At 37.9% G+C, this 8,696-nt stretch overlaps 1 pseudogene; it reads left to right on the top strand.

Annotated features, from left to right (window-relative positions):
- The first annotated feature begins 6,370 nt into the window (after nt 1-6,370).
- Nucleotides 6,371-7,770, top strand: LOC119052688 (histone-binding protein RBBP4-like; annotated as a pseudogene).
- The last annotated feature ends 926 nt before the right edge of the window (nt 7,771-8,696 follow it).

Raw genomic sequence — 8,696 nt, 5'->3', positions numbered from 1 at the left:
GTGCCATTCCCTCACAGCAGCGCTCCCAGGTGCTGCCTTGCTCAAATTATGTCCCTTTCCTGGGAGAAATTTATGCTTAATGCCTGACCTAGCTTCAGAGCCTCTCTTTTTGAGAACCTACCGCAGCCAAACCTTCCCCTCTAGAGTACTCCTTTGCAAGTTTCCTTCAGGCTAAACCTTATCTCAGAGTTCACTACCCAGGAAACCTGAGTGCAGCAACAGTTCTTTGATTCTGAGTTATAATTGAATGTGTGGGTTATCTCAGATTTTACACATTCTGAATGTGCATCTAATCTAGAGAGTTGACTAGACATTTTCCATGCTGAGTGAAATAAGCCAGGCAGTGAAAGACAAATACCATATGATTTCAGTTTTAATAGGAACCTAAACAACAAAACAGACAAGCAAGCAAAATAAAAACAAATAGAAAAACACTGAAATAGAGAACAGGGGGACAACGACCAGAGGGGAGAGGGGAGGGAATTTCAGGGGAAAAGGGGAAGGATTCACAGGAACAAGTATAAAGGACACATGGACAACAACTAAGGGGGTTGGAAATAGGAGGGAGGTGGGGAGCACTGGAGGGATGGGCTGGAATGGGAGTAAAAGACAGAAAACTGTACTTGAACAATAATTAAATTTTAATAAAGTTAAAACATTAAAAAAAGAAAAAAAACAAAAATTCTAAGGTGATTGCAGGAAGGGGACAAGGCACTAATAGATACACACGCAAAATTATTCAAATAAACTAGCGCTATAGATAACAGGTTCTAAATAGATGAAATTATAACAATAATATTCATAGAACATTTACATTTATTTATGACATATTCTCTATTCAATTATTTTGTTTTGTATTGATAAAGTATTATTATTATTATACTGAAAATAATAACTTCCTAAACATAAATTGAGTTCTTCACATGTATATCTGAATCTTTTATTAAATTTTTTAGAGAAACCAGTTCAGGGTCTTTTGTTCCCTAACATTCATCTTAAATATGTTTTCCAGAAAATACAGTGACAAGAGACATAACATGGCTCTCTCTGTCTCTCTCTGCCATATAAGGACAGAGTAAAAAGTTGCTTTTTACCTTTTTGAGGTCTTTTACTGCCAACTTATTTTCTGTGAAGAAATTGCCTCATTTGAAAAATCAAAAATTTCTTCATCCAAAATAGAAAGTAAACATGGTTAAATAGGTTTTAGTTTTAGTTCCCTAATAAAAAAAAGCATATTAGTTACAATATCTTTCATAACAGGAGGTAATGAGCAACCTGGTTGGCTTTGTTAACAAAATTTTATTAATGTAGTATTATTAGTTTTGTGAGAAGGGAATACACCACCTATTTAAATAATGCCAGGGTTATATTTCCTAAAAATGTGAACTTTATTATAAATGGCATTATTTGAAATAATTATCCATACAAACAATATTACAAGTGGGAATTAAGCTCTAAGAGAAACTTACCTTTATTATATCATAAAATAAACTTTTATTCACTGTGGTAATTACTTCATACTCTTTTTTTAAAAATATATTTTATTGATTGTGCCATTACAGTTGTTCTATTCCCCCCCACCCTGTACACCCCCTCCCCCACCATTCCCCCCCTTTAGTTTATGACCATGTGTCTCAAGTTCTTTAGATTCTATATTTCCCCTACTATTCTTACCCTCCCACTATCTATTTTCTACCTATAGTCGATGCTACTTATTTTCTGTACCTTCTCCCCCCTTCTCCTTCTCCCACTCCCCTGTTGCTAACCCTCCATGTGATCTTCATTTCTATGGTTCTGCTCCTGATCTAGCTGTCCTTTTAGTTTGCTTTTGTTTTAGGTGTGGTTGTTAATAACTGTGAGTTTGCTGTCCTTTCACTGTTTATCTTTTTTTATCTTCTTTTTCTTGGGTAAGTCCCTTTAACATTTCATATAATAAGGGCTTGGTGATGACGAACTCCTTGAATTGACCTTATCTGAGAAGCACTTTATCTGTCCTTCCATTCTAAATGAAAGCTTTGCTGGATAGATCAATCTTGGATGTAGGTCTTTGGATTTCATGACTTGGAATACTTCTTTCCAGCCCCTTCTTGCCTGGAAGGTGTCTTTTGAGAAATCCACTGGCAGTCTGATGGGGACTCCTTTGTAGGTGACTGTCCCCTTAGCTCTTGCTGCTTCTAGGATTCTCTCCTTCATTTTAATCTTGGCTAATGTAATGATGATGTGCCTTGGTGTGTTCCTTCTTGGGTCCAACTTCTTTGGGACTCTCTGAGCTTCCTGGATTTCCTGGAAGTCTATTTCCTTTGCCAGATTGGGGAAGTTCTCCTTTATTATTTGTTCCAATAAGTATTCCACTGGTGACTGTTCCTCTTCCCCTTCTGGCACTGCTATAATTCGGATGTTGGAACGTTTAAAGATGTCCTGGAGGTTGTTAAGCCTCTCCTCATTTTTTTGAATTATTGTTTCTTCATCCTTTTCTGTTTGGTCATTTTTTTCCTCCTTCTGGTCCACTCCATTGATTTGAGTCCCAGTTTCCTTTCCATTACTATTGGTTTCCTGTGCATTTTCCTTCATTTCAATTAGTTTAGCCTTCATATGTTCCTCTAATTTGTGACTAAAATCAACCATTTCTGTGAGCATCCTGATCACCAGTGTTTTGAACTGTGCATCTGAAAGTTTGGCTATTTCTTCATCGCTTAGATTTATGGGCTCTGGCGCTCTAAGTTCTTCTGGATTCATCTTTTGATCTGTTCATGCCTGTTACATAGGAGGAGCGGATCCTTAGTTGTTCACCAGGGCGGGGCCACCCAGGTCACTGGTTTGTGACGCTGTTTGTGCGGGCAGGGTCAGAGAGGGACAATGGTGGTCTCTGCTGCTTCCTGCCACTGGGGCCTGCACGGTCTGTGTCACTGCTTGCTCCTTCACCGGTTTATCTGTGCTTGAATGTGTGACCGTGGTCAGCCCTCAGTGAGTCCATCGCCCTGTGCCCTCAGTGGGTCCACCTGCTTCTCCACACCTGGGATCCACCCACTGCTGCCAGCGCACCTGGATCAAGTACCCGGGTTGGTCCGGTGGATCTTTCCTGCCCGCCCCACTCTGCTGCTGGCTCTGCCCCTCTTACCGGTTTGGCTGAAGGGTTCCTTATTGTCCAACTTCCACATAATTCAATTTTCTGTGGTTTTGGTTGTGTTTGTATTGCTAAAACTTTGTTGTGTTTAAACTTGGTTGTGTGAGGAATCACAGTGCTTCCACCTATGCCTCCATCTTGGCGGAAGTCCTCACTCTTTCTTCAAACTTCTAATTCCATTCCCTCTTCTTTTACTCAGAAGAGAACTACCTCATATCTCCTTTAACAAATTCCCAAAACATACTTGATATGAACCCATTACTTGACTTTTCTTATATCTGCTTCAGTGAATTTTCTGTTATGGAATGTGGCAACCTCCTCCTTAGGCACAGGATTTCTTCACTGCTGCTTACTCAACTTCTTTGCTCTGGAGTTATTATCCCATTCTGCTTTAATGAATTTCTCCTCTCTGGAATAATTTTTATAAGCACACTTGGTATTACTTCTCATTAAGGACATTCTCCCTTGATCCATTATCCTTCTTCAGCTGCAGCCATACTTCTCTAATCTTTAAACAAAAGTCCTTGAAAGAATAGTCTCTACTTGCTTTCTTCACTTCCTAATTTCCAATACTATTTTTATGGCATTAAAATTAGCCTTTTGTCTCCATAAAACTCCTCTAAATGGATGCAATTATGGTCCTCCATCTTGTCAAAGCCAATGATTCATTCTCTGTTCTTTTTCTATTAAGCTCTTGATAGAATATGACACAGCTGAATACTTTCTTCTATTAAATACATGGAACCACAATCATGGAACCACACTCTCCATGTTTTCTTTTGATAGCTCTACCAGCATTCCTTCAAACTCTTTGTTGACTTTTCTCCCTGTTACCAGACAGTAAATGTGCAGTGCCAGACTTCAGGTATTGGTCTCTTCTTTTCATAGACTCTCTCCCCAGTGATCTCATTCAGTTTTATAGCTGTAAATACCACCTTTCTTTTGATGACTTTCAAATTAGGTGTTCATTCTCAACTCTCCCCTTGGCCTCCCAACATCCAGCCTTTACTTGGATGTTTAATTGGCATCTCAAAGTTTATATGCTAAATTGAACTCTAAATTCCCTCCTCATTGCTTGTTCTCTCCCTGTGTAATCAATCTCTGTAAGTAATACCCCCATTCATGTTGTTTCTTAGGAGTAAGGGCAAAACTTAGGAGTAAGTCTTCATTTCTCTTTATTTTTCCTCTTTACTTTAGACATCTAATCTATCAGCAAGTCCTACTGTTTCTACCTTCCAAATATTTACTGAATCCCATGACCTCTTACTGTTTTCACTGCTGCTATTAAACTAAGACTGCTTTTTAAAATTTAATCTTTTCCAAGAGCCTCTAATCTAGGATGCTTTCACCTTTGTCCCTTCAGTCAATTCTCCCCATAGCAGATGGACTGATTTTCTTTTAAACACGAATTAGATCAAATAATTCTCTTCCTTAAAGCCTTCCTATGTCTTTACATTATATTCAGATTTATTTCCAAATTTCTAATTGCTCTTGCTATATCTTTTATTCCCTGGTTCCTGTCTGTCTCTCTGAACTCATTTGCACCACTCTCTCACTTCCTCACTATGCTTAACCCGCACTGGCCTTCTTGCTCCTCAGACATTCCAAGCTTCTTCTTGCTTCAGAGCCTTTGCACTTACTATGCCCTTTACCTGGAATATTTCTTTCACCTGATTGTCACTCATTGACATTATTCAGGTCTCTGCTATGTAATACATTGCGTCCTCATCCAAATTTATATGTTGAAATTCTAACATTCAATGTGATTGTATTTGGAGTATGGTCTTTGGAAGACAATTTAGATGAGGTCACAAGGGTGGGCCCGTATGTTGAGATTAGTGCCCTTGTAATAGATACCAGCAAGCTTTCTCTTTTGCTCTCCTCATCATATTAAAACACAGTGAGCAGGTGTCAATTTGCAAGCCAGGAAAAGAGCTGTCACCAGAAACTGACCTTAATTGGATGTCCAGCCTTCAAACTATGAGAAAAATAAATTTAAGTTGTTTAAATCACCTAGCCTATGGTATTTCACAAGGATTCTGTTTAAACAATGTTTTAGAAATTCACATGATGGTAGTCTACATTAATGTAATATTTAAAAAGCATATATAATTTAGTTCTAGTATTATTGTTGAGTCCATTTTCATTACTCAGAAGTTTATTAAAATCTAGGAGTCTCTTATACCTGGGGGATTCACTTGTGGACATGATGACCATATGCTGGAGAAGGAACTATGACCCATGGCTACATGTTTAGTTCGTTTAGTTCCAAGAGAGTTTTAGCACCATATAAGACCCCATCATATGAGCACTGGATTTTACCATAAAGGACCAAGACAGTACAGTGTATGACTAACTGAACACAAGAGTTGTTCAATTGTAAATATTTCTGTGTGAATTATAATGACAATGCTTGGTGGTTCTCTATTACAGTTCTATATGTCAAAGCAGTTTATATTTCTAATTAAAACCCATATTAAACTATCTAAGTTCAATGTAATTATGAAATTTATATATTTTCCAAGTCTTTCATTAGTAAAATGCAAAATGTTTTGAAGTTTACTTCTGTAATTGTTTGCATATGGTGTATTGATAAAATAAGAATGCACACCAAACCTTGAACATTCTGTCTTGAGTTTAGATAGAAAACTCTCAAAGTCTACCATTCAAACATTGTTTCTTTGTTTTTTCAAGACCATTTGTGAAAGAGTTATCTTATGATGATGGTTTAAAAGAAAACACCAATCTCATCTACTTTCTTAAGTCTTTTTTTAGCTTCCTTCATCAATGGCTCTTTTCCATTCATTGATTGTAGTGACTTTGTAGGAAGCAGTTACATTTTCTGGACAGTTAGAGGGACAGGAGGAGGCATGAGGAGCTTCAGTGGTATTCTAATGACCATGGGAATAAATATTATCATCTTCTTTCTCCCAGGACCACACAAATTTGAAAAAAAAATTGTTTTAAAAGGAATAAAGGAGACAGGAATTAAGTTATTAATTGAATTCCCTTTTTTGGGACTTAGTTATGTCTAAAAGTATATGAGATTGCATATCATTTTCTCCCATTTATAATTGTTAGAAGCTTGAAATGACACATCATATAGCATCCCAATGAGTCTCAGAATTAACTTAAATAAAGGCATTTACAGAATGGAGGCCATGTACAGAGAGAATGAGCGCCTAAAGGCTCCATGCCCCTCCCACAGTGGTAGATCTTGGGATACCCTTGACTTGCCTGCTTGCCATGGCTGACAAGGAAGCAACCTTTGATGACACAGTAGAAGAATGTGTGATTAGTGAAGAGTATAAAATATGGGAAAAGAATATTTCTTTTCTTTATGATTTGGTGATCACCCATACTCTGGAGTGGCCCAGCTTAACTGCACAGGGGCTTCCAGATGTAACCAGACCAGAAGGGAAAGATTTTAGCATTTATCAACTTCTCCTGGGGACACACATGTCAGATGAACAAAACCATCTTGTGAGAGCCACTGTGTATCTCCCTAATGATGATGCTCAGTTTGATGCTTTACACTATGACAGTGAGAAAGGAGAATTTGGAGGTTTTGGCTCTGCTAGTGGAAAAATTGAAATAGAAATCAAGATCAATCATGAAGGAGAAGTAAACAGGGAACATTATATGCCTCAGAACTTTTGCATCATTGCAACAAAGGCTCCATCCAGTGATGTTCTTGTTTTTGACTACGCAAAACATCCTTCTAAACCAGATACTTGTGGAGAGTGCAGCTCAGACTTGTGTCTCCATGGATATTAGAAGAAAGGCTGTGGGCTTTCTTGAAATCCAAATCTCAGTGGGCACTTTCTTAGTGCTTCAGAGGACCATATCATCTACCTGTGGAACACCAGTGCTGTTCCAAAAGAAGGACACATTGTGGATGTGAAGACCATCTTTACAGGGCACACAGCAGTAGATGTTTCCTGCCATCTGCTTCATGAGTCTCTGTTTGGGTCAGTTGCTGATGATTAGACATTTATGATCTGGGATACTCATTCAAACAATTTCCAAACCAAGCCACTCACTTTATGCTTTCACTGCTACAATGAACTGACTTTCTTTAAAAACTTATAGTGAGTTCATTCTTGTCACTGGGTGGCAAGATAAGCTGATAAGACTTACCAGCTGATAAGACTGTTGTTTTGTAGAATCTGAGAAATCTAAAACTTAACTTGCATCCTTTTGAATCACATAAGGATGAAACATTCTGGGTTCAATGGTCAGCTCACAATGATCTATTTCGGCTTCCAGTGGTACTGATCACAGACTGAATGTCTGGGATTTAAGTGAAATTGGAGAGGAACAATTCTCGGAAGATGCAGAAGATGGGCCACTGGAATTGTTTATTTACAGTGGTCCAACTGCCAAGATATCTTATTTTTCCTGGGATCCCAATGGACCTGGGTTGATCTGTTCTGTGTCAGAAGACGATATCATGCAAGTGTGGAAAATGACTGTGAACTTTTATAATGATGAAGACCCTGAAGGAAGTATGGATCCGAAGGACAAGGATCTTAAATACATCTGCACTTCTTGTGATTTTAGACTCCCCCTTTTTTTCTTTCAATCTTGATATTGATTTAACACTGGTTTTGAGACCCAGACTTTGTTCAGCTATCCCTCTGTAATAGTTACCATCAACAATACTGTTAGCCTAAACTGAGGGTGTTTTCTAGCTATTAACTGGGGGATTTGATTCAGCAAAGCTACAGAGCTATACTTAAATTTTCTTCAGGAATTTTTAAGTAACAAAGATCTAACATCACCACTGAAAGGGGACTATTGTATGTGGTTATTTTATTTTTCTTCTAATGTTATATCCCCAAGTTTTCCAGACTCATTTAAATGAAGTCAAGAAGTTAGTGAGGAATAGAGCCAATTGAGATAGGTGTCTGAGCCATGAAGTACAAGTACTGCAAGGTGTCATTTTTATTCAGGAGTTAGGGGAGACTCAAATCATATAAACTGCTACTCTAAAACCTTCACACTTGACTTTCCAGGATGCACATTTTCCTGTGTAGGCCATTCTCCTCTCAGTTTCTTGAGTGAAGTCAAAACTACATGTTTCTCTTTCCCTGTATAATTTTGCTTGTTAGTGTATTTCTTGAGCAGTTTTTATATTATTTCTTTCCTTTCTGTGACATGGTTTTCTAAAAAACTTGTGATCCTCAAATTGTAAAGATGTATACTTTTTGCCTGATGGTTATAACACAAGTGCATTGTCAAGTTGAGAAGAGCGAACTGATAGCTTGCATTTGGTTTTAAAATTAAATTAATCTTGGATAAGAGTTGCCTTTTTTTTTTAGGAGTTAGTCCTTGACCACTAGTTTGATACCATCTGTGTTGGTAACCTGTTTCACCAGCAGGCCTGTTATTCTCCATGACTAACTGTGTAAGTGCTTATAATGAAATAAATTGCTTTCTACATCTGAAAAAAGACATTAACAGAAAAACCTAGTTGCCTTTTTGGGGATACAATTGCATAATGGGAATTCTGAATTACACACTCATTAGAGAGCTTCTGCACTGCTTGTAAGAGACAGGATTTGGATAC

This window comes from Artibeus jamaicensis, unplaced genomic scaffold (genome assembly GCF_021234435.1).
Source record: "Artibeus jamaicensis isolate MK-2021 breed Jamaican fruit bat unplaced genomic scaffold, CSHL_Jam_final contig_908, whole genome shotgun sequence".
In the NCBI taxonomy this organism is placed as follows: Eukaryota; Metazoa; Chordata; class Mammalia; order Chiroptera; family Phyllostomidae; genus Artibeus; species Artibeus jamaicensis.
Note: the sequence above shows the minus strand (reverse complement) of the source record. Positions and strands in the feature narration are given on the sequence as shown.